Here is a 27,262-nt window from a genome sequence, read left to right as displayed (position 1 = left end):
TTGCTAATTATCACAGAAATGTAAATCAAAACTACAATGAGATATCACCTCACACTGGTCAGAATGGCTGTCATAAAAATGTCCACAAGCAATAATTGCTGGAGAGGGTGTGGAGAAAAGGGGATCCTCCTATACTGTGGGTGGAAATGTAGGTGCAACCACTGTGGAAAACAGTATGGAGGTTCCTTACAAAACTAAAAATAGACTTAACCATATAATCCAGCAATCCCACTCCTGGGCATACATCTGGGGAAGTCTAATTTGAAAAGATAATGTGCACTCCAATGTTCATAGCAGCACTGTTTACAACAGCTAAGACATGGAAGCAACCTAAATGTCCATTAACAGATGAATGGATAAAGAAGATGATAGATAGATAGATAGATAGATAGATAGATAGATAGATAGATAGATAGATAGATAGATAGATAATGGAATGTTACTCAGCCATAAAAAAAGAATGAAATGTGAAGTAATGCTATTTTAAGCAATGTGGATGAACCTAGAGATGATCATATTAAGTGAAGTGAATCAAACACAAATATGATATCACATATGTGGAATCTAAAACATGATACAAATGAATTTATTTACAAAACAGAAACAGACTCTCATAGAAAGGAAACTATGGTTACCAAAGGGGAAAGTGGGAGGATGGATAAATTGGGAGTTTGGGACTAGCAGATACAAACTACTATCTATGAAATAGATAAACAACAAGGCCCTACTGTATAGCACAGGGAACTATATTCAATATCTTGTAATAACCTTTAATGAAAAAGAATATGTGTAAGTATAACTGAATCACTATGCTGTATAACACAAATTAACAGAGCCCTGTAAATGAACAGTCCTTTACTAAAAAAATAAACAAATAAAAGAAGTATACAGATACAATATATAAGTAAACATATGTGCATCAGGGGCCCAGGCTCAAGGTTGTGTTTCCTGAGTACAGCTTTCAATGAAAATAAATTGGACACCTGTGACCTATAGGATAACATCTTCCTTTTACTACTCAGCTAAATCCTGATCCTACTTTGATGTTGTAAAATGATTATAAATAAGTGCTCCCATTTACCGATGTGTGCCTGACAATGTGCTAAGCACTATGTGTGATGACATTTATTTTGTTCACTGTCCCTTGTGAACAACCTTATAATCTAAATATTTTCTCCCATATTTAAAGGTGAAGGAACTAAGATTTGAAAAACCTCAGAGCTATCCTGTTAATAAGTTAAAGAACTGGGGTCCAGGTTATATTAAACCTTAAATACTACTTTAAAGTATCACTTTTTCCAATCTCAACTCCTATGTTTCCCTGGGATTTGCAAAAAAAAACCAACCAACAAAAATAAGTATGTAAAACTAAGCATATAATATGTATTAGAGAGCATGCTAGATATTTTAAACATTTTTTTAAAAAACATTTTCAGTAACCCTGTTAACCAGCTGGAATTCTTCCTTGTTTATTTCTGATGAAGAAACTGCAGTACCTGCCATCCTACTGTAATCTTTCTTCCTTCTGAAAGTTTTGCACAAACAATATCTACTTTTTCTTTGGAAATTAACTGTGTCCTTCCTTGTGACATATTTTTGGTATGTAATTTTACTCATCAGAGCCAGTGTGATGTAATGGGGAAAAATTGATTTGATTTCAGGCTGACCTAGAATCTAATCTTGGTACCTTACCCATAAAAGGGAAGAAACTGTAGTTCCTTTATATTTAGAATGGGCATCGAAGTCATCCTTCGGATAAGTAAACACCTAATGCCGTGAACACACATGAATGTTCAGTTACTGTAATTTTCTCACCTGGTGGGTGTATCTTGTTTCCAACTAGACTGCAAGTCCTTTGAGGGTAACGTGTGGTTGTTTTCCTATTTCGTTTCTTTGAGGTTATTATGTACATGGTACATGTTGATGCAACACTGTAGCTAGCTTCTGGATTCCTCAGATCTCTAAACATTGTTTTGTTTGAGAATGATTGTGGTAAGCAGGACAAGATATGTATATGTTCAGCTTTTGTCCCTTTTGACTAGTACATGGTCATATTTCTTACAGTTTTTATCAGAATTTTATCTAAGTATTTTTTTCTTAATTCCATACAAAATATTTCTAAGACAGAGAGAGCTCAGTTAAAATTGACTGTTCTGAACTTGAATAACAAAGTAGCTGCTTTGAAATATAGACAGTCTATTTACTTAGTCACTGTGGGACTGTCCAGGGTTATAATCCTTAAACTTGGGCCTGCTCCTGTCTGGATAATTTTTAGTCAATATCCTAGGTTTAGACGATGCTTGTGAAGTACACAAGTTAAATTCACTTCACCAATGAAAAAACAGTTTCGTTATAGCATCAGCAAAGAGTAAAGGGGCTTATTTGGATTTCTTAAAACTAGGGATCATAATCTTCCACCTCCTCAAATAATATATTTGAAGTGCATTGTTAGTCTCAAATTTATCTTCCCCACTATGTTATTATAACTGTTTCAAAACAGAGAGTTGCACCTTGGAAAACCAAAGAGAATTCCATGGCTAGAGGGTATTAGAGTCTAGGCATTCTTCCTGTGTAACAGTTTCAGACTGAAGTTAGGAATTGGCATCACCACGAGACTGAAAGTTCTTCCTAAGAAGAGAGCCTCAAGTTTTAAATTAATACATCTCCAATCAGTGTCTTTAATATTTAAAAGATTCACTGTACACAGTAGCCCTCGAACACGTGAACTTGGAAATCTTTCAATCATATAACTTGATTCAGATATATAACTTGTGTGTGTATACACACACACTTGAAAATTGGGGTCAATTCTAAGAACTGCATAGCAAGTTATATAAAAGAGAAAAAAGTAAGTAGAGCCTGAGTTTTTGAAGGCAAGAACAATTTGATGACTTTCTTCAAATTGTATCACAGTTTCTTTGGAAACTGAGTCCTTCCCAAGTACACTTTTCTACTGGCAATTTTAAGACAAGAGTTATCAGTGTAGTGATGTGACTCTCTAAGGTTATGCAAGGGTTTACTTCTTTTCCAGATCTTTCCGTGTTACATAGAGTTCCCCTTTCCCACTCAAAGACATACCTGTTACTTAGGGAGGTTTGCGGGAGAAACTTGTAGGAATAAGAAAAAGTCAAGCTTCAGGAAACTAACATTTTCTGGTTCTTTTGATTGGTATGGACATCTCCTTACCTATGAACAACTTTTGTTCTTCATCAGTCTTGTAACATATAAGGAAACCACAGCAGTATGATGCCTGAGATGGGACTTGATAGAAGAATTCAGTAGTTGAGTTTCCTAGCAACGTTTTATTTTCTTTGATGTCTGTACCCAATGAATCCTTTCTTCATGGCGAATCATCCTCTTTCCTTTGGAATGTTTTGTTGCAGGAGTTAAACATAATGGACAGTTTTGTTGTTCTTGCTGTTCTTTGTGTGCGTCCGTGTGTGTGTGTGTGTGTGTGTGTGTGTGTTTGTGTGTAAGTGGGGGGTGGGGGGTGAGAAGAGTACTACTTTCATTGAAGAGCAGATTCCTTACCAAAAGATAGTAGTTTATCTATTGCTAGCTATTCCCAGACCACTACCAGTGAATCAAATATACTTCCTCATGTTACAGAAAATTAGAGTGAGTTAATAATAATATCTACACTTAATAGGGAATTTTGTATTTCATGCTCTTAGGTATTTAATTTAAAAATAATTGCTCTGGTATTCCAGGACTTAGAACCATAAAGAGAGTACTAACTCCTCTCAGAGTCAGAGCTTCCTGCCCTAACAGCGGGCCAGCAGGGTTGGAATGCAGTTGCCCTGTTAAGTGCTTGTTTTCCATCTTGTAGATTCTGCACTGTGGCTACATTTCAGCTGCTCATTTTCCCCCAGGAAATAGCAGCAAGCAAAGAATAGGAATAAATAAATGCTCAACATCTTGAATGTCCAGAGTTTGTTATAATTTCTTACAGTGATGATAGACATTTTGCAAGCTTTATTTAGGGAGATTTTATTATTGCCTGGCATGACCATATGCCATAACTAATATTTAAAGGTGCCTCTATTCCTCCTAGAATATGGACTGAAGTAATGATTGTGCAATTCATAAACTGATCTTAAAAATGTGTTTCTCTGAATGAAAATTTGTATAAATAAAAATCAAAGCATTAACATTTTTCATATTATCTTTTATTTAGTAGTGACTTTGTTTTTTTATATTTTTTCTCCATAAAGTACATTGTGTACTGTTAGTTAATCTCTGCTTTTTTATTGAAGCATAGTCAGTTTACAGTGTTGTTAATTTCTGGTGTACAGTATAATAGTTCAGGCGTATGTATACATACATATATTTGTTTTCATATTCTTTTTCATTATAGGTTACTGTGAGATATTGACTGGTTTTTATTTAAAATTCAGTTTCATTTTATTTCTCTGGTTCCTTTGAAATGTATAAATTTGTAGATATCAAAAATTATAGTTAAAATAGTAAACCCTTTTGATTGTATATATCCCAATATGTAAAGATTATAGTCATATATTTTTATTACTCAGTCATCAAAATGTACAATATATTTATTATATGATCAGTTTCATAAAGCGCAGTGTGTTTTCATGGGGCGAAATTTGACCTTAACATTTGGACAAATCTGTGTTCAAATCCCCATTCTGTAGCTCCCTCACAAAGATTACTTTTTCACCCTGGGCAAGATGTAGGAAGTCTGATCCTTTACTTTCTCAGTCATAACTAGGTACAAATATCCTGATATCTACTCCTTTTGTTTTTAATAGTATAAATTCCCTTTATTATATTCAAAAAGGAAAAAGGGAGATGATAGGATATAGATACAGAAGACCCACCCAGATCCTAGCCCCCGGTTTTTGTAGAGTATTCTAGATAGGTGAGTGTGCAGAAAAGAGTCAGTAGCAAGCCTGAGACTGCTATCCGTAGAAAGCTCTGCTTGAAATGTTGGACTTTGGCTGTTGTGTGGGAACTTGGATTTGGGGAGGGTTCCCAGCACCCTAACTGATAAGAGTGGCTGCATGTGCCGAGATTGTTTGCATAAACAATGTGGTTTATGCTGCTTTTCTTCAGCGAATCTGGAATTTTAAGATGTGCTAGGCAAAGATTGTCTCTGTAACTAACCCCCGGGAAAAACTCCAGGCACTGAATCTCTAAAGAACTGCCCCAGAAGTGCATGTTTCACATGTGTTGCCACAACTCGGGGAATAGAACACACATTGTGTGATTTCACAGGAGAGAACTCTGGGAAGCATGCACCTGGTTTCCTCCCCATTTCTCTCCTTTGCCTTTTTCTTTGCTAATTTTGCTTTGTATCTCCTCCCTGTAAAAACAAAAAACAAAAAACAACAAAAAAACCCATAGCCTTGAGTGTGACCATATGCTCTTACATAGTCCTGGAAGTCCTTCTAGCAAATTGTTAAACCTAGGGTGGTTTGGGGACTGCTGACACTGCGATCTAGAGCAGGGTAATACACCTCTGTTAAACGTGTATGATTCTGACATGTCCCATGCAGGGTGGCTGTCAAGTTAAAATGTCTTTGTGTGTATCTGCAAAGTGTCATACATGCATGAGTTATTGTCATTCTGATGATTTTTATTATTATTATTTTATTTTGAATTATTGTCCTATAAGTTAGACCTTTTTCAGGTACTTTGGGATATGCTTTCTTGATGCAGTGGGGGTGGGAGGTGGGGCAAGGCATCCAAGACACCCCTCTTTCTCAGCTTGGCCCTGCTGTGATTCCTCCACTAGCCCATAAGAAACCAAGGTAGAGCTGAAAGGACTTGCATACGCTGTGACCAGTTCTTTCCAACTGGAATCTAGAACTATGTAGTAACACTGTTCTTGTTATTGTTGTGGTGGTGGTTTTTTCCTGCTGAGCAGACAGCTAATAACCATCAGAAACCTGATATTTTTTTTCATGGGGAGAGTAGGACTGTTTCATCTCAGTGAAGGTAGGTGCCTACCCTAGCCCAGAGGATGAATCCTGGTTAATAAAAACAGATTGTGATAAAATAATCTCATTCCCCTTGACCACTGATTGGTCTAACAGTAGACAGGTGACGATCTTCTGATTTATGAGATGGAAGAATAAGACTAATGGGGAATATTTCCCTTCCAATATAAAAAGACAAAGCCTCATGGGGCAAAAGCCCTTTCCCTCTTTCCTCTTTCCTCTTTCTTGTCAAGAACATGAATGTGATAACTGGAGGCACAGTGGTCATTTTGTGTCCATGAGGACACAGGCTATTAAAGAATGTCAGAGCAGAAAGACAGAAAGACCTTTGCCTTTAATGGTGTCATGGTGCATCACAGTGTTTCCTCATTGAGACACAATGTCTAACAGGGACTCCAATAAGAGCAACTGTAAAAATATTGCTTTATTAATATTTGATGCATACAATATTAAAATATATCAGTAATATATATATGTATATATCAGTCTGTTAATAGATATCCCTGTGAATAAATGAATGTGGCAAATTCAAAGCAAACATTTGCATACATGGTTACTGGAGACTGGCTTAAAACTACCCTTGTTCTAAATCCCCAGAATGGGTTTCTTGGTGGATTATTACAAGGAAACAAACACTTTTAGAAAAATAGTCACAAAGTGCATTCTGAAATATAGCCTTTAATAGAAATGCTTTATTCTGTATGTACCATTTTTATTTATAAAATACTGTTACCATTGAGTGTTTGGGGGTCAGTTTATTTGAGGCCGAAAGAGTGATGACAGCCCTCTTTTTTTTTTTTTTTCTTTACAAAAACTGGGAAGAAGATCACATGGTGTCTATAATAAGAAATTTTAGGTGACTCACTTCAAACTCATCTCTTCAGTAGCTTCAGTAAACACCTGCTGTCATATTTGACACTGCTTGTTAATAAGTGGAAAAATTTTAAAGACTCTGTATCTTAGCATAACTGCTTAGCTGGCTTAGAATTCGTGAATAATTGATGACAATTTTGAGTTGCGATGTATTGATGGTGCACACCAGCATAGTTGGCTCTCCACCATCCTCTTTCCAGAGTGTTCATCTTAGTGTCTGATTAATTTCCAAGGAACCAAATGCTACTTTTCTTTCACTAAATTGATTGATTAATGGATAACTGTAAGCTACATTTTCCAAAGAAATCCCAAACGTCCTGTGGTCTTTTATAAACTCTGCTATAGAATATAACAGGGAGTTTATGAGATGTACGCCCTTTCTTTCCAGAAACATCTTTAGACAGGAGTAAACAACCAGTGACTGAGGTCAGCACTGTGGAAGGTCCCTGCTGATGACCCTGGCACTTTTGACATAAAGGTGCTTGTATTTCTTTTTTCCTCTATCTCTTTCATTTTCATATTTTTCTCCCTTTCCCTTTTTCTTTGGCCAGTTTTTGTGTACTGTGGCAATTTGGAGTAAAGAGGTGGCTAATTTCTGTTACATTACATAGTTTAAGCCATTCAGCATGTGGCAAATGGGAGTGGTAGGTACTGAAAGTCAGCGGTGAGGGTAAATTGCTGAAAGAATTACAACTTCCAAGCAAGAGGGAACTGGAGCTGTTACTGTTTCAAGACAGCTTTGTACTTAAGGCCAATTCCTATTACTTTTTAAAAATAAGCTTTTTATTCTAGGGTAGTGATAGTTTTTTAGAAACATTAAGAAGATAATATAGAGTTCCCAAATTCCACTCTTAATTTCCCTTACTATTAACAGCTTATGTTGTGTGGTACATTTGTCATGGTGAATGACCAATATTAGTACATTATTATTAACCAAACTTCATGCTTTCTTTAGATATCTTAGTTTTTACCTAATGTCCTTTTTATGTTCCAGACTCCCATCCAGGATATCTCATAACATTTACTTGTAATGTCCCCTTAGGCCTCTCTTCGCTGTGACCGTTTCTCAAACTTTTTTTTTGGTTTGGATGACCTTGACACATTTATTTTGAAGAATGCCCTCAACTGGATTTGTCTTACATTTTTCTCATTAATAAGTTTTGGGAAAGAAGACCACAGGGGTGAAGTCTGATTCTCATCATGTCATATCCAGGGTACACACTCCCAATATGGCTTTTCATTGTTGAGGTTAACTTTGATTACCTGGATGTGGTCATGTTTGTCAAGTTTCCACCATAAAATTACTCTTTTCTCCCCCCTTTCCTTGCTGTACCCTTTGGAAGGAAGTCATAATGCCAATCCGGCACTTAAAGGGTGAGGAATTAGGCTTCACCTCCTGGAAGGTAGAGTATCTATGTGTCCTTTACTTTATTTATTGAACACCTACCTTCATACTCTCCGGAACCTCTGGTAACCACTGATCACTTTACCATCTCTGCTATTTTATCTATTTCAGAATGTAATATGATTGGATTCATACAGTATGTAGCCCTTTCCCACTGGCTTCTTTCACATAGCAATAGCAATTTACATTGGTCCACAACTTCGCATGGCTTGACAGCTCATTTTTTTTTTATCACATAATATTTTTCTGTTATAAGGCTGTACTACAGTTTGATTATCCATTCACCTTTTGAAGGATATCTTGGTTTTGGTGATTTTGAATAAAGCTGCCATAAATATCGCAGATTTTTGTTGTGCAAGTTTTCATGTGAATATAAGTTTTCAAATAAATTAGATAAACATCAGGGGGAATAATTACTGCATCGTATGATAAGACTCTGTTTAGCTTTGTTATAGACTGCCAAACTGTCACTGAGAATAGCTGTATCATTTTCCATCCCCCCAGCAATGAACTGGAATTCCTGTTGCTCTGTCTCCTTACCAACAATTGGTATTGTATTTTAAAAAGATTTTTAGCTATTCTAATAGGGATGTTGTTTTTATTACTGTTTTCATTTATCAATCCATAATGAAAAATGATATTGTGCATATTTTCATATGCTTATTTTCCAGCTGTATATCTTCTGTGGAGAGGTAACTTTTCAGACCTTTTGCTCATTTTTAAATAGGGTTTTTTTACTTTTTTTTTGTTGTTGTTGTGTATAAAAACCCATCATCAAACCTAAAGTCACATTGATTTTCTCCTGTGTCCTTTTATAAAAATTTTGTAGTTTTCCATTTTACGTTAAGGTGTATGATACAGTTTGAGTGAATTTTCATTAAGGTCTAGGTTTTATTTATTGTCGTGTAAATGTACCATTTTTAACATTATTTGCTGATAGGTCTACATTTGTCCATTTATTGCCTTTGCTCCTTTGTCAAATATCCATTGATTATGTTTATGTGATCCATTTCTGAGCTCTCTATTCTATTCTTTTGAGCTGAATGTCTCTTCTTTCACCAAAACCATCATTTTTTGGTTATTGTAGTTTTGTACTAAGTCTTGAAATCGAATAGTGTGAGTCTTCCAACGTCGTTCCTCTTCTTCAGTAGTTTATTGGCTACTCTAGAACTTTTGCTTTTCTATATAAACTTTAGAATTAATGCAAATATCTAGAAAATATCTCACTGTAATTTTGAATGGAGTTATGTTGAATCTGTAGATCAAGTTGGGAAGAATTGACCTTGAGTCTTACTTTGATCCTTGATTATTTTGCTATAATTTTCCACATTCAGAAGGCTTATAGATATTTTAAAAATTGATTCTTCATTATTGTATTTTTGGTGCTGTTACAAATGTCTATCATAAATATAAATTATATTGTTGTTATATTTCTGATTCCAGCTATTTGATAGCCATTGCCTTTATCTAAGAGCACAATTGACTTTGCATGTTGATTTTGTATTCTAAAACCTTGCTATTCTTTTGTTATTCATTCCAGAAGTTTTTGGGTAAAATCTTTGGGATTTTCTAGATCAGTAGTCACGTCATCTGTGAGTAAGACAGTTTTTATTTCTTCTCTTCATGACTTTTTAACAACAGAAAATCAAGAAGTCCTAGAATATAACAGGAAAAAAACCCCAAAATATTCTTTTTCAGTTTTCTCTTTTGTTTCCTCTGTAGTCTTTTTTGTTCAAAAACTATCAGTGCAACTACATTTAAACTTTCCTCTGTACTAGGTACACTGAAAGAACAGGAAAAAGTTGTCTAATACATTTATTTCAGGAAAAAAAAACATTTCTCAAACAAAAATTTCTAGGAAGGCATTTAAAACTTAGGGAAGATGGTACAACTCTTTCAGAGTTGATTCAGTGTTCCAAGTCTTCACTTTGATGGACTAACAACTATCTTTTTTATAATACAATTTTTAATCCTAGACTTCCTACAGAATATGTTTTATAGTCTTTTTTTTTCAAGAACACAATTGGACATTGTAAATGTGCTGTTAGTGTTTTGTGTACTTGTAATCCAGTCAAAGAACATCCCTTTTCCAAGGGCGAAATGATAATCTCTGGTGTGTTACACTTAAGCTTGAGCTGTTGACTCCTTTCAGGAATGCACAAATAGATCTTGCAGTGAAATTAATGCACAACTATTACGCAAAGACATATGCTGATTACACACTGATGTTATATTGATTACAGATCTTAGCAGAAGAGAAATGGAGATCACCGCCCAACACGTGAATTGGGTCATTAGGTGGATTGCCCTGTGCTAAAATAAGGTACACAAACACTGACCTGCCATGTACGGAAATTACTTTAACAGTGAACCTAAGATAACACAGGAAAGTAAATACATCATCAGTCTGAATTTCTGACTGTAAACAGTGGCAATATAAGACTTCCTTACTGTGCAGCAGACACCTTAGAAAGTTAGATTTCATTTAAGCCAGGTTGCATTTATTTCTTTAACACAAACGTGTGCATTGTATGTAAGGCATTGTGACAAATCCAGGGAGAGTGGTTAAAAAAATGGAAATAAATGAACTTGGCTTTTGCCTTCTTAAATTTATTAAACTGTTGATTCAAGCCATAGTGATTTTTTTGGAACTGGGTTAAATAGGAGAGGAACATTATTTTATAGGAGCATCTTACATAACAAGAGGAAGAGTGGAGAAGGACCCCAGAAAGGCCATGGAGCCATGAACTTGGGCACTAAAGGGCACAGCAAGCTCTCTCCCTCTGCCTGTCGTCTCTGACTCTCTTCTTGTATGTGTATTTCATGCTTCTCTTTACCCTCCGGCCTCTTCCACTCCCTGTGCATATTACTAGGAAACAGTTGTAGATTTACTCATCCAACAAATATTTATTGAGCACTCACCATTCTACGCCTTGTGCTAGGTACCTGAAAACAGACAGCAATAAAGAAGAGACTAAAAACACCTGTCCTCGTAGAGTTTCCACCCTCGTGTGTGGAGATACACCCTTAACAATAAACATGAAAAATTAGATACAAAAAACATGGTAGAAGGTGATCAATTCTAAAGGTAGAAAGAATTATAACAGGCTGAGGGGGTCTCCGTGTGTGGGGAAGAGGGAAGGGAGGTTGCAGTTGTAGGCGGAGTGTCAGGCTCGGCTTCAGTGATGGGGCTACATTTGCCCAGAGAGACTGAAAGCGAAGCGAGTTTTGGGCCAGGCAGGTATCTGGGCGAAGAGCATCAGGGGCAGAGGAATTGATCAGTACAAAAGTCCCGAGGTGGAGCGTGCGGGGATGCAGCACAGAAACCAGAGTGCATGGAGCAGAGTGGGGGGATTTAGAGGTAAGGGGAGAGACGTGACAGGGCCACAGGTCAGGTAGAACTTTGCAGACTGTGAGAAGAACTGAGTTTTATTTTTTTTCCCCTAAGGAACATGGGAGCCAAGAGAGGTTTTTTTTTGTTTGTTTGTTTTTTTTGCTTCATTCCCCCACCCCCTTTTTTAAATTGAAGCATAGTTTACAATGTTGTGTCAATTTCTGGTGTACAATGTAATTTCTGGTGTACATACATTTACATACATATATTCATTTTCATATTTCTCATCATAGGTTACTACAAGATATTGAATACAGTTCCCTGTGGCATACAGTATGAGCTGTTGTTTATCTGTTTTATGTATAGTAGTTAGTATCATCTGATTCACTTTCAAGGTCAGGTCTGACTGTCTGAGGTACCTGGAGACAGATTAGCCAAGCAATCAGTCTCTTCCCCCACTCCTTCTTTTTAGTCTCTGTTACAGACAGGAGAGGTCACATGCCCACCCCAAGCCAAGCATTGCTTCCTGAGGAGCTGCCGTTTGGTAGCTGAGTTTGGTTGCTGGAGCGTACTTCCTTACTTTTTTTTTTTTTGCTATGTGAAATAGTTTCAATTAAGAGTTTTATATACAGTACCTTACACAGAGAACTGTGTGTTTACAAATTTAAATAATATCTGTATGTACAGTGGCATATATTCTGATCAAAGATAAATTCAAATTTACTATCTATGACTTCTAAGACACATTTAAACAGATTGCTAAAACTGGCGAGCAGAATGAGGCATGAAATAGTCAAGTGTTATATGTTACCAAATAGCCTCCTTTTAACAGGCTTTTTCCCCCCTTTAAAAGAAGTTTTAAAACCTGTACATTTTCAGTTTTTAAAAACAGTCTGTTAAAAGGCAACATTTCATATTAACCACCAATTCTTATAGTAATAAAACTAGATATATGTAGATATAAATATGTGTAGATTGTGACCATATGCATGTTGAGTGTTTCAAATAACAGAAAGTGGGTGCATTTGGTGGGAGGAGTGTAAGGAAGCTGGCAACCCATTAGTTGTTCACCTCCTGTCACTTACAATCTACAGAATAAAATGTATTCATAAGTATCTTCTCACCCAGATTATAGATAACTGTGGTAAGTGGGGTCTGGGTAAAGTCTGAAGGGGTTGAGAGGAGGAAAAATAACTTTTTAAGTGGGTCGTTAAGACACTTGAGCTGGAAAGACAGTTTGGATTTGGCCATATGAAGATGGGAGTGGAGGTAGAGGTGGGAGAAGAGATCAGGTAATGGGAAAGAAACAATGTGAGTGAGAAGGGCCACAGGTCCCCTCCCCCAGGCAGGATGGGTAAAGTCCTGCACAGTATCTTATGAACAAATTATGCATGTGTTTACTCGGGAGGCTGCTCAGCGATAATGGGTAATTGGCTTAGCAAACGCATCCTCCTTTCACTCATGCACCCCAACAGACACTTAACAGGAGAAGGTATTAAGAACAAATGTCAATGCGGAATACATTTTTATGAACACAAGTACTTCACTGAGCTGCTTCAAAACAACTGTCTATTAGAAAGTCTATAGGCAGTGATTAAACAAATAGGAAAATTTCCACTTAAATTTCTTTCCTTTGGGTGCTTAATCTTGAACAGCAGTTCTGGCCATGTGCTATGGTCTAAATTCCAAAAAAGACACTAGAGGCATTTAAACAAAGTTATCTATGTAAAAAAACTAGAGAGAAATCCTCTGGATAACTAAAATCTCCAGAATGTTAAACTTATTCCCCAAAGTTATTATTTAAAAATATAGTTCTGTTTTTTTGTTCTAACTTTTTTTGATCTCCCCAAGAGTCTGTACTAAAGTTACTGGTTTGCGGGGGGAGGGGGGGCTATAAATAGATAGGTAGATAGATAGACAGAGAGACAGATAGATAAAATTTTCTTCCTTAGAGTTACATTGAAATTCTAAAAAGCAGTCATCTTTTTGGCTCTTCTGTTTGAACAAAATATGTAAAATAATTTACCTCAGGATTTGCTACCGAAGTTATAGAGAGATTCCCCTTTTTCTTTTTTTTTAAATAGCAGTGATGGTTTCTATGATCTGAGTTTTTTTCTTAATGTGTATTTAAATAGGTTATCATATTGAAATATCATGATCCCATTGTACAATGAGCTAAGAATTATATATGAAAGATAATCCCACATATATTTTTTCACTGTTTCCTCATGCAAATTCAAAATCTTGAAACGAGTTATAAATATAAAACTGTTCTATAATGTGTCATACTAGCTATTCATTCATTCATTAAAATTAAAAGTCTCTTCCTCATTAAATTTATGTTTTAGAGGGAGAAGATAGAATACAAATGTAAAATTGTAAATTAATTAGCAAGATAATTTCAAATATTGAGACATGCTATGAAGAAAATAATGTAGCATTATGAAGTCAGGAATACGATGGAATGGTTGGGCTACTTTAGGTTGGGAGGTCAGGAACAGTATTTCTAAGACGGTGACATTGGTTTGAGACCTGAATGGTGAGCAACAGCCAGTCTTTTCGGGGTATAATTAAAGAGCACTTCAGACAGTAGGAATAGTAAGGCAGCCCCTAAGTTGGAGTGAGTTTGTTATACTGAAGGGTCAGAAAGACTAGAGTAGCAATGTCATACTGCTCCAAATACGTACCTAAAATATATTCCATTTCAGGTATTGTGATTAATCTGTGATTGTAAAATTGTACTCTGAGGACAAATTTGAATATCATTGATAAAAAAAATAATTCCTCATATAAAACCTGAAAACATAGGAAAATTGGTCAGGTATGGTTCATATTAACAATTCCCCTAACCCAAAAACAGAGAAGAATTCTAAGAATACATCAGTTGATACTCAGGGTATAAAAGAGAAATTAAAAATGGTTAAAAATTTCATGACCAAATACCTGGACAGAGCTTGTCTTCTTTAATGATAAGTAATCAGGGGGAAAAAAAAGAGTATGGGCTTTTTACAAGGTTCCATAGCAGAAAAGATTTGAGGCATGGAATGAAAATATGTTTCAAAAATGTTTTATAATTTAAAGAAATACTTCTTACATTTCTTTTCTCTATTCCTCCATGGTTTCTCCAGAGAAATCTGCTTACATTTGAATTATATTCCCTCTGTCAATAAGATTTTATTTCTTTCATTGCTTATAGAATTTTTTTCTTTCATTCTCAGAAGTTTGGCTATGATAGTTCTTTGTCTGCATTTATTAGGGTTTCTTGTTTGTGTTTCTCTCAGCTTCTTGAATCTGTAGATTCATGTCTTTGCAAATTGAGAAGCTGGATCATTATTTCTTTCACTACTTTTTCATTTCTTCCATCTTTGTCCTCTCCTTCCAGGATTCCAAAGACATGAATTCTAGATCTTTTGCCATAGTCCCAAGGGCCCTTGAAGTTCTATTAATTTTTCTTTAGTCTATTTTCTGTCTGTTGTTGAGATAATTTCTAATGTCCTATAATTCACTTGGGATCTTCATTACAGCCTAGTGAGAGAGGAAGTCTGGACTCCCTACTGAATCTTCGCTGACCTGGAAGGGAAATGGAGTCACAGTTTTTCTGTGGTGTTTTTCTGCAGTAGACTGATGATATCATCTAAAAGTTTCTGTCTTCCTCTATTTCCCCTTTCCTGGGGTTAGAGAAAGCAGGCTTCTGATGTAATGTGTGTCTGTTCCTATTAAGCATTTCTCACTGGTCACTTTCTTAAGCTCCAAGTGTAGAATTAGGAGGTGAAAACAAAACTGGAAACTGACAACCATGTACTTCCTCAGTGCCCCTGACCTCTAGCCCCACTTCCCTCTTTTTCCCACCTTTCTTATTAGGCTTTTAAATATATGTAATGTCCAGATCTGCTTATGGTGCTCCATGCCCAACTGTCAACAAACATGACTAAGTTTCCAGTCAGTTCTTTCATAACTAATTCTGACATATGAATGGACCAAAGATCACCAGCTCTTGGGGAAAGCTTCCAACAAAGAAGAAAGATACTGAAATCAATAAATGGAAAGAGCCAACTGTAGCTTGTATGGATAAGGTAGGAACAGGAAAAAAGAACTTAAAAAGGAAACTCTTTCTAACTCTCAAACATATATATGACATTACTTCCATAAAACAGGATGCTGTTTTTAAAAATAAATAACCAAAAATTAAAATAGAGCTCTTGGAAAAGAAAAGAAAAATGCTTGCAAAGAAATCATTTTTAAAACTGGAAGATGAAGATGTGGATATTTTCCAGAAAGGAGAACAAAAGAAGGAAAGAAATAGAAAAATAAGAGGAAAAAAAATTTCTAAGATTTATCTCAACATATCTTTAAAGGAGAGAAGAGAGGATAAAAGAGGCCAAAAAAGATTAAATAAATAATACAACATAATTTTCCAGAATGTGCAAATTAAATCTGCCTACTGAGTGCTCAGTGTATGGAATGGTAGAGGGGGAGAGTAGTAAACACCACGCATTGTTGTGAAATTCCAGCAAACCAGTAGTGGAATATCTGTAAGTCTTTCATATGAAACAGAATCAATATCATTTTTTAATGCTTAAAATATCCAAACAGGAGATAATGTCTAAAAAATGGAAAACTACGTGATACAGAGCAGGGATTCTTCAGATGCATAGCTAGTTTGTGAACCGTTTGACATGTTTCATAAGCTTTTATATAAATGTGCATTATTTAGGGAAAGTCAGAGCTTTCAGAAACTTTCCTGATGAGTGATGTAAAGGAATAGATAGATGGATGAATGTATCCATGGATAGATGCACGGAAGGGTAGATGATAGGCAAATAGGTACAGAAATAGATGAATGGATAGATAAATAGGCAGACAGATAAATAAATAAAATGAAGAAACCACAATTAGAGAGGAATCTTAAATATTCCTGAAATTATATCTCAGATTTACATTATTTGCTTTTTACTTGTTAACTCAATTATTTGATTTGGGCTATACCATTAAAACCTCATTTATCTAAAGAGCTTTGTCTGACAGTCTCTTCTATTCAGAACACATTCACAAACCCGAAAATGAAAATTGGAGGCTTTTAGAGCTGAGCCTAGTATATGATAATACTAATATAAAATGGCATTGTTTTTATGATCGTGTTTGTGAATCACATTCACAGGCATAATTTCACTTGTTCCTTCAACAGTTTTTGAGTTATGTAATCCAGGTTTTCTTACTACATTTGATTTACAGTTCTTCACATGTTGTAAGAAAAGCTCAACAGAAGAACACTCAGCAAATAAAGCCCAAAAAAGACATAAATTTGTCATAATCGTTACAGAGACTTTTAAGTCCATGTTCATTGACAGGAATAGATCTGAAATGACATGTTCTTTGATTATGAATCTGAATTACTAACACCTGATTGAAGATCTAACAGTAATGACTCAATCAGTGACATTAAGGGAAACATATACAATGTTAACCAAAGTTTCAGAAGAACTGATTCCTTAATTTTTTTTTAACAGTACACATAGGGTTTTTTTTATGGATTGTATAATAGCATATATTCTTTTTTAAAAACTTGGAGATTATCACACAAAAGAACATTAAAAAGCACCCATAATCCCAAATTCAGAAATAACAAATACTAAGATTTCTAGTACATGTTTTTCCAATTTTTGTCTATGCCTACAGAACAAAATCATTGAACTGTATTTTCATTAACCAACTTTAGTAAATGTAAACAGGTTAATAAGAATTCCAAAATGTGCTATACACTAACCTGCTAAATAAACAGATAATTGAATGTATTTTAAACTTTCCTTGCTAACTCTGAGTCCTGGTCCCAACTGTTGTTTAATGACATTCTCAAGATCTTTTGAGAGAGGTGTCAGCCCCTGCCTTTGGTGCTCCACAGACCACTTTACTGCTCGCTCTTAAAACAAACAAACAGACAAACAAACAAACTGTTCATGATTCTGTTTTTTTTTTTCCAGTGGGTTGTTTTCTCATGAATGATCAGGAATTAACTGATTTTTTTTCTGCCTTAAGAATAGTTATCCTGGGTAATGTCTATTTCTAATTTAATGTATCTAATGTGCTATAGACTGGGAACTAAATAGCTAAGTTTATTAATAATCATAACTCCGCCCAGAGCAGTAAGTATAGCTAGTGTTTTTCTTTTTTCCTTTTTTTGAACACTTCTTCCTGGGCAATTTGTATGATAAGTGCTTTTAATCTTCGTAACAACTGACTGGGAAACTCAGGATTTTCAGAGATTAAGTCATTTGCCCAAATTCATACAGAGACACTGTTTTATTTTGAAATGAAACTTTAGCATATGTGTATTTATTTTTTCTTCCATTTTTTTGAGATATAATTGACCTACAGCCTTGTATAAGTTTAAGGCGTTCAGCGTGATGATCAGACTTAACATATATCGTGAAATGATCACCACAATAAATTGAGTAAACATCCACCAAACATACAGATACCAAATAAAAAGAAAAAGAAATTTTTCTCCTCGTCATGGGAACCCTTAGGATTTACTCTCTTAACAACTTTCATATATAACATGCAGCCTAAAGACACTGACTTTTGAGGTAGAATTGAAAAGCCTCAAATCTAGAGGAGGAAAGTTATATTCTGGGGATTTGAGGCCTACATGACTGGTAGAATCATTGTTCTCCTGAGCTAGGGATATGCACTCCTAGTGGAAGGCAAGATGGTTTTAGAGTCTACTCTAAAGGATTTTATGTACAAGGACATGGATATAAAAGCAAACAACGTTGAATTACATAATGAGCCTTGAAAAAGCTTCAGTTTTTCTGGTTATGTCAAGGCGAAAGTCTCAGTGCTAATGTGTTTTTAACACTTATTAAAACATGCTGTAGTATCTTTTTGATAAAAAGAGGCAAGCCTCAGATATAAAGCTTTCAGTTCATAGTAGTGTCTAGCTAGAATTTACTAACAGTTTGCTTTCATCGTTTATTTGTTAGGTTAATGCCTGTTTATAAAAAATAATTAGGATTTTTCCTTTGATGTTTTTCTTTCTAAATAAAATTATTTAAAGTTTAAAAGTTGAGAGGTTTTTTTTTTTTTCTTTCTTTCTTTTTTCTTTCTTTCTTTTTTTTTTTTTGAGTCAAGTAACAACCTACATTCATAGCCTGGCAGAAAAAACCATGAAGGTGGCCTATAAATTATTAAATATGAAAATATGCTTCTAGTAGGAAAAAAAGTTAAATTTAAAAGTTAGGGTATAATCCATTAAGGGGATAGGATTTTCCATGCCTAGAGAACTTGGGTGTAAGGGATGATGAAATGCTCTAAGTGAAAAGGACACTGATTCTCATTTTTGACAGCCTTGTGTTTTCTTGTCTTGCTTCTCTTGGTCTAAGAACCAGACAGATCTGATCAGTTCATATCAGCTCCCAAGAGCTGACTGTTAAATTTTCAGTAATTTTGTGAGCTAGTTATTAAACATAGCCATTATCAAAGATTAAATTGTATAAACTTATAATTAAATAAATTATAAACAAAGGTAAGAAATACTCAAAACTCATCACTTCCTAATTATTTTACTACATTTTACTATTTTCTTTGTTATTGAAGTTATTTACATCTACTGTGTCTGTAGGTTGGAGATGTGATCTAACAGTGTGCTTCCCTGCATCTCTTACCAGCTTGGTGTTCAGTGACTTCATGTTGGCAGCTCAGAGGTGACCAGGCTGGAGTATTTACACTGTGGAAATTGGCAGAAGCAACAAAGTAAGACCTTTTCCTCTTCGAGAGGAGATTATTAAATGTTTATTGGTCTCATTGGGTCTGAGAGTAAAAGGAACTGAACTTCCACATCCCTAGCCAGATGATTGCTGGTTCAGTGTTTCTAATTGGTGGTGGAAGATCTCCTTGAAAAGAAATAGATGTTAAGTAATTGAGAACAAACCTACCAAGGATGGCAGGTAGGAGTTGTTAATCTTGTTGTGAGTAATTTGTGGGTGAGAAATCCCACCTCTTGCTAGAGAATATATCTTCTAATTTTTTTCTTCTGAAAGCTGAATCCAGCTTCCTCTTGTTTCTCTTATTACTTTTAAAATAAAATGTGTTTATTTCAATAATTTCTGGGCCAGGAATCATGTTCTTCAAAAGTTTGATTACTTTCTTCAGTGATGTGAACTTAGTCTTAAAATCCACAAAATGTAAAAGACGCCAAAGTAGAGTGATAAAAATGTCAGTTGTCGCAACAGAATTTATGGCTTTGGTTTTAATACTAGGAGTGTTTTGAAAATATCTTGTCTCTTATCTTGTGCACACAGTGGCTCTTATTCAGCTGAGAAAGAGGTTAAGTGAGAAATGAGTTGGCTCGCCAAGGATACATTTTTTCTCCACGCACCCCCAACCCCCAACACACATATACACTCACACACACATACCCTGATGTTAATTTGATTTGAAAAAATATCAGGAAACATCATCATCAATTTTTCCTCTTGCAAAAGTGATTATTCTTGCTTGACTGCCCTCTGCTGGAATTGCTGAAATATACACTTTGCCTCTACTTCCAGGGATGAGTTGCAGGCGGTATGCAACTTAATATAATGTGCGCAATCTTTTTGAGGCATATTATGTGCAGAAGCCCAGGTATGCAAGATTAGAAATAAAACTGAGTTAAGCATTAAATGCAGTGGTCAAGTGTTGATTTAATTAGCCATGAAAAATAGCCAGGTTTTGAATGGATCAAAGAAAACAATTATACATAATGGGTGAACTGAAAACAATTGACTATTACTGAAGGAGAGGAATGCTTTAATTAAAGTAAAAGATATACCTAATGTTAAATGAGGTGGTTACAGAAGCTCCACAAATAAAGCTGCTTAACTGCTGAGTATGAGAGATCAGAAGGAGAGTTTAAATGTACCTAATAAAAAAAATGCAACCTTATTAAAATTGTATTGCTATTATTTAAAACTACAGTGAGCCTTTTGTCTGTTCTGTAAGTTAAGCCACCCCATTTAAGAATATCCATTTATTTGTTTAAAATAATTAGATTACTTGTTTATCACTAATTTTGATATAAAGATACTGCTTTTGTATACTTAATAAGAATATATTTCTTGTAATATTTAGAGAAAATTCTTTGAGAGAGAATAATGATTGTGGTATATCAGACCTTATAATGTACTAGTTCAGCATATACCTACTTCTATATTGGTAAATCACTCTGGAGTTAGAAGACTAGAGATCTGCTGTCAGGTAGGTTGAGGAGGTGGTGAATTGGCACTGTGGGATTCACCCTTGAATGGTATTGTGCTGAAATATTTTTACTATAAAGATCAAACTTTCCTCTGTGGAATTTGAGCCAGTAAATGAAACAGAATTCCATCAGTGTATTTGCTGTTTAATGTCTGAGCCTTCATTTCCTGCACTATATTCGGCTTATGTCATCGTCAATGTAAGAAATCAACAAGAGGATTAGAGAGGAAGGGAGGGAGGGGAGAGGGTGACAGAAAAATCCAAGTCAAAGAATAAATAGAAAAGAGAAGAGTAAGAGATCCCTCCTCTACCCACACCATTGTGTTTCATTCTTGTCCCTCATGCGGATTAGACTCTGTAAAAAGCCAAGTTTTCCAAATTCAAGACATGGACTCTGCATCATTGAACATTATGACTTAAGTATACAATAAGGACAAGACCTTCTTGGAAACAATGCTAATCAAGTGGTCATGGATGTTAATTCTTTTGCAGTAAAAGCCAATACCACAGAAGTAAGTCATGTTTCCTGTTGTAAAAATGACAGTTATGTTACTTTAAACTGAGGCTGTGGAGGGAAGGAGGGGGATTATAGAAACTCCTTCACTTCACCAGACCAAATGCACTCTACTCTACCGCCCCCACCAGCAATGGCGCATCTAGCACATTTCCCAGACTCATTTGAAAGGAAGATTTAAAGCAGAGTAGGATGGCAGACCTGGAATTTGATGTAACTTTTTGAGTGTCAAAAGACGAACTCTTACTCATGGAAGTTTTGAATGGAATAAAACAATCCAGATCTTTTCAGAGTAAGACATGATAAAACTTAAAAATATAAGTGGAAAAAAAATTCGGATTTGGGGGAAAACCTGTGTGTTCTAAACTTTGTTGAAATTATACATTCATATTTCAGGGTGACAATTTAGTCTAATGTCATTCTAAATGAAGAAGTAAACCCTATTTTCTTCAAAGAGAAAGATTAGTAGAAGATAAAATAATGAATAGCTACAGTGTTTCACATTTTAAAATGTTCTGTCATTGTGCTCATCATTTTACCAGCATTACATCATTTGAGTTTTAAAAACTCCACTCTGAGGTGGGTACTTAATCATGCCCCTATTATAGATAAGAAGACTCAGGCTCACAGGCCCAAGGTCACAGAGACACTAAGTGCTGAAACTGAGAGTCTAAACCTGGTTTTTCTGACTAAGGGCAAAAGTCTTAAACGCATAATGCACTAGCGATATCATCATTCTTTCTTGGAAAATCTTTGTCTCCTTACAAGTCACTATCCTGATTATAAACAAGGAATAGGCAGAACTCCCATGTCTACATACTTGGGAAACGAGGATGCTTGGGTTCTTTTAACTAAAACCAACCACATGGGACATTTCTAGATTACCAAGTTTCAAAGAATTATAAGAAATCATGTGCAAGACTGAAACACTATGGAAGAAAATTTTCATCCTCTTTGGATAAATTTCCGTTGTCTACAGGCCATCATCTCTGTTCATGTTTCCAGAAACCTATTCTGGGGAAATGATCTGACAGACAGGCTGCTCCCAGAGCAGCACGCCCCTTTCCCCACTCTCGTCTCTCTGCAGCATCTGCATTGGGCATGAGCCCGGATCCATATTTACGAGACATATGTAGACACTTTTCCCTTTCTTGGCAAATGCATAAATAGAATCCTAATGTCTACATGTAGGTACTATATAAATACAAAGTTGTGCATACTCTGTGGATGTCATGCATCATTTATCCATATATTTTTAGCATCACCAACACATTTACATATGCTGTCACGTTTCAAACTGCACCTCAATATAGTGCCTTTTTCAACATGAACTCGGCAGCAGACAACATCATTCTCCTAACATTTTCACCACAAATGAAGATCAAAAAGCAAGAAAATAAATCCAAAAATAGAAGACAAATTTTAAATGGGTAACACTTTCCTAATATGTTCTGAAGGGACTATTGAATTATATCTAGAGCAGAGGACTGAATCTCTTACTCTGTAATTAGATTTATGCAATCATTTTAATGTACCTATTATGCCAGGATTTCCCAAGATGAATGTTTACACCTTGCCCGTTGTCTAAGGGGAGATAGCTATGTAAACCATCATTTACAATTCTGTGTTAAATGCCTGTGAAGTACAGTAGCAAAAAAAGGAAGGATTCTTTAAATATGACTGAAGAAGTTAGTGAATCTTCACTTGGGGATATAATATTTGAATTGACTCTTGGAGGATGAGTAGATGTTTGGATTTTCTTTTGTGTCAAACATTAGAGGAGTTAGCAATCAGTTGACCTAACAGATCAAGTTTAAAATCAAACAGAAGAAATTAATTGATCTAAGAAATAAAGTCTGTGATGTTTGGATTTCTCAACAGGAATCAGTCCTACATTTCAGAAAACTAGGAGGGAGCAGATGATTTGCTTTTCTTTCCTTTACTAAAGCCCTTAACATGTCTATCTTTGACCTTCTATTTCTGTGGACTGTGGATATGGCAAATCAGTTTAAGAGGTCTGTGGTAGAACCTTACCGATAGTTTTTCAGGCCTTTTCCTTGAGAAGCAGAACATTTTATTAAATGAAAAATTTCATGGAACACTAAGTGTGAAACAGATAAAGGCAGAGAGCTAGTCTGGTTGAAGTAAGGAATAGGAAAAAATACTGATGTGGTATTATTGTTTGAAGTCCCTGAACTTGGTTATAAAAAGAAAAAAACTGTATTGAAGAGTCGTTTTCAAAGTGTAGTCTGAGCAGTAATCCCCCACAAAACATGTTAGATGCAGATTCCTGGACCACCTCCAATAATATTGATACCTCAGGTCCGGGGCAGAGCCTAGGCATCTCTCTGGGTGTTGGTTGCACTCCAGGTAATTCTAACATAGTGGTCTATCAGGCATATGAGCTAAAGTGTAGACCACAGTAGAGGAAAAGAGGATTGAAAGAATAAAATAATAAATTGAAAGGAAAAGAAGAGTAGGAAAGGGAGAAATAGAGAAGCATATGTTAATTACAGAATGCCAATGAAAATTGACTAGTGGGCCACATGGTGAAATTGAAGCCAGTTTGCTACTTCTGCTATAGAACAATAATTAAAAAAAAAAAAAACAAAAAAAAATAAAGTCCCCTAGATATGTTTTTCCAAATTTCATCTTTCTCTCTCTGTTTTTCCTTTCCCCTCCTCCTACTTATTTCTCTAGCTGTGTTTTAAAAGAAATTACTCAGCAATTGACACATTGTAACTAACTATACTTCAGTAAAAAAGTTAAATCAAAGAAGAATAAAAGAAAAATATATAACAGAAATTAATGTAACAGAAAGAATAACAAAACCCAAAGTTTATTGTTTAAAAAGACTAATAAAGCTAATAACCCTTAAAAATAAAAAATAAAGAAATAAAAGAAATTACTTGGCAAAGTTTTTGGGAAACATATTCCAGAGTTTTAGTACTACATGTGCCTTTGCTAAATGTTTTTATGCAGGAGAAAGAATAGAATATATCTGTATATGTTTGATATATTCCTGCTTTGTCTCTTAACATTATTGTATAAGCATTTCTGTATTGTTATGTATCTTTTTGTGTATCTGGTATGTACTGTAATACCACAGAGGTATTAGGATTAAAATATTTAGTGCACAGTTACTATTTCATAAATTACAGTGTTCTTATATGCCCTTTTCTAAGTTTAGAATTATCTTTTTATAGAGAACCAAAAGAAGTTACTGGGTGTAGATATTTTCTTTTTGTATAAACATTTGAAGGTCGTAGTACAAGTTTTTTTTTTAAATATTTGATACATTGCTTTTCAAAGAGTCATTCTAATTTTCAATTAAAGGAAATTGTCCAATTGGGGGTCAGTGAAATGGACACTAGCATGTTTGAGAGTGTCTATTGCATTATTGCATTATATGCACGTGTGTATGTGTGAGAGAGAGATTTATCTGTGACCTAGTCTGGTATATTTTTTGAGATTTTAATATTTTCTTGTTTTACACAGGCCATTATGAGCTGCAAATTATACTGCTAACATTTTTTCTATTTAGTTTGACTCTGGGTTTTAAAATCCGTGAAAATGTTTTCCATTTTCTTGAGGTCTTATCTCAGTATCTCAGTCCTCCCTCCTCCTTTCCTTCCTAATGCTTATTATTTCTATCATTCCTATTATGCAGAGCATACATGTTTATGATTAATTTCTGTTTTCATTTACATTTTATTTCTACAGTTAGATCTATTCAGGGCCGACTAGTGCCTCTTTACCATAGTTCCTTAATTATCTCTTTTTAGAGGAAGTTTGTCCTCTGCTAGTTTCATCAAGAAGGGCTTCTGGGAAACATCGTCTCCATGTTCCTTAGTATTCAAAACTGTGTATATTATGTGTGTCTGTTTTAACAGCCTTGTTCTTGGCGGGATATACAGTCTTGGAATCGCTCTTTATGTCCTTGAGTATTTTGTAGATGCTGCTAATCCCTCTTCTGGTTAAAAATGTCAACACGAATAAATTTGAGGTCAACTTTATTTCTACTCCCATTAACTAACAGCTTGACCTTTTTTGTCTTACTATCCCCAAAGATTCGCTTTTTAAATTCTAGCTCTAAAATTAAAAAAATTTACAAAGATGTGTTTTGGTGTTGACTTTCTGGCCAGTTTTCTGTGGTTCGTGTTATAATCTTCCTTTAAGAAGATTCAGGTCATATTCTATCCAGGACTTTTTTTTTTGCATCAAATCTTGAAGTATGTTAATTTCCCCTTATTCTGATCTTCTTTGGAGGACTCTAACAATATAGATGTTGCATCTCCTTTCCCTACATCCTGTAGCTTTTTTGGTTTTAACTAAACTTCATTTTGTCCTAGTCTTAATGTGTTTTCTACCTCTATGCTCTGTATCTCCTACCATGCTTTCCACAGTGGCTGATTTTCTCTTGTATTCCTTCCAGTTTTATACTCATCTCACTGGTCATTTTGGAGGGTTTTTTGTTGTTGTTGTATATTAAACTTTTCATTTTGAGATAATTGTAAATTCACAGGCAACTGTAAGAAATAATGCAGAGAGACCCATTTCCCAGGAGGGCTGTAACATTTCACATTCCCACTAGTAATATCTGAGAGACCCAGTTTCTCTGTATCCTCCCCAGCACTGGATGTTATCAATATTTTTTATTGTAGCCATTCTAAGAGGTGTGTAGTTATGTCTAATTGTTATTTTATTTTGCATTTCCCTAATAGATGAGATCAAACATTTTTTCATGTGCTTATTTGCCATTTGTATATCCTTTTCATTATAATCTCTGTTTATGTCTTTCACTCATTTTTAAAATTGTATTGTTTGATTATTTTCCCCTTAAAGCAATTTCTTAGATAAACTTTCTATTTTAAGACAGTTTCAAATTTATGGGAAAATTGCAAAGATACTACAGAGAGTTTCCGTATACCATATGCCCAGTTTTTCTCATTATCAGTAACATTCATTAGGAATAAATTTGATACATTGTTAGTAACTGGAAGTCTATACTTTATTAATATTTCCTTAGCTTATACCTAATGCCACTTTTCTATTCCAGAATCTGATCTTGGATACCACATTTAGTCCTTATGTCTCCTTAGGCTTCTCTTGAGTGGGACAATTTCTCAGGATTTCCTTGTTTTTGATGACTTTGACAGTTTTAAAGAAGGCTGGTCAAGTATTTTATAGAATATTCCACAACTAGAATGTATCTGATACTTTTCTTAGATTGGACTGTGGTTGTGGGTTTTGGGGAAGAAGATCACAGAGGTAAAGGTGTCATTTTTACCACATCATTGTCAAGGGTACATACGATCAACAGGTAGATGTTGACCTTGAGCACCTGGCTGAGGTAGCAATTGTTAGTTTTCTTGACTATAAAGTCAGTCTTTTTTACTCCTTTATTATACTGTATCATTAGGAAGGAAATCACTATGCACAGCCCGTACACAAGAAATGGGAAGTTATTGCCACCTCCTTGAAGGCCAAGTATCTGCACAAACTATTGTGAATTCTGCATGGGAGCTCTGTCTTTTTTCCCTTATTTGTGTGTTTATTTATTTACATATTCAGTGACTGACTTATAACAGTGTGGACTCAAGGTATTCATGTTATTTTTTGGGCTACAGTCTCATTCTGACTTGATTTTGATGCTCTGGCCATTGGGCTCTTTCAATTACCTCTCGTATCCATTTGACATAACTTCCATCATCCTGGTTCCTTTTGTTTTGTTTGCTTGTTTTAACACTTACTTACTTTCTGGCATTTCAAGTTGCTCCAAGCTCATCTTACATGTTTTCCATCAGAGTTCTAGAATGAGCCACTTCTCCAAGGATCCCTTGTTCCTTTTACCGGAGAATGGTATTAAAAACCAAGATCTGGGAACTAGGTGGGCTCATTGCTACGGGGGTATTTTTTTCTAGCTGACAGACCAAGGAAAT

General features: G+C 35.2%; 1 long non-coding RNA gene across 5 annotated transcripts in view; it reads left to right on the top strand.

The window, feature by feature from the left end:
- The window catches only part of LOC106729852, a 659,616-nt gene that overhangs the window by 272,494 nt on the left and 359,860 nt on the right, over window positions 1-27,262 (top strand). For all 5 annotated transcript variants that reach the window (XR_001366270.2, XR_004311954.1, XR_004311953.1 and 2 more), the window contains one exon: window positions 19,237-19,321. This is a non-coding gene — a long non-coding RNA (uncharacterized LOC106729852). The remainder of the gene's footprint in view (window positions 1-19,236; window positions 19,322-27,262) is intronic.

Source organism: Camelus ferus, chromosome 17 (genome assembly GCF_009834535.1).
Source record: "Camelus ferus isolate YT-003-E chromosome 17, BCGSAC_Cfer_1.0, whole genome shotgun sequence".
Lineage (NCBI taxonomy): Eukaryota > Metazoa > Chordata > Mammalia > Artiodactyla > Camelidae > Camelus > Camelus ferus.
This window is presented reverse-complemented; position numbering and strand designations above follow the sequence as displayed.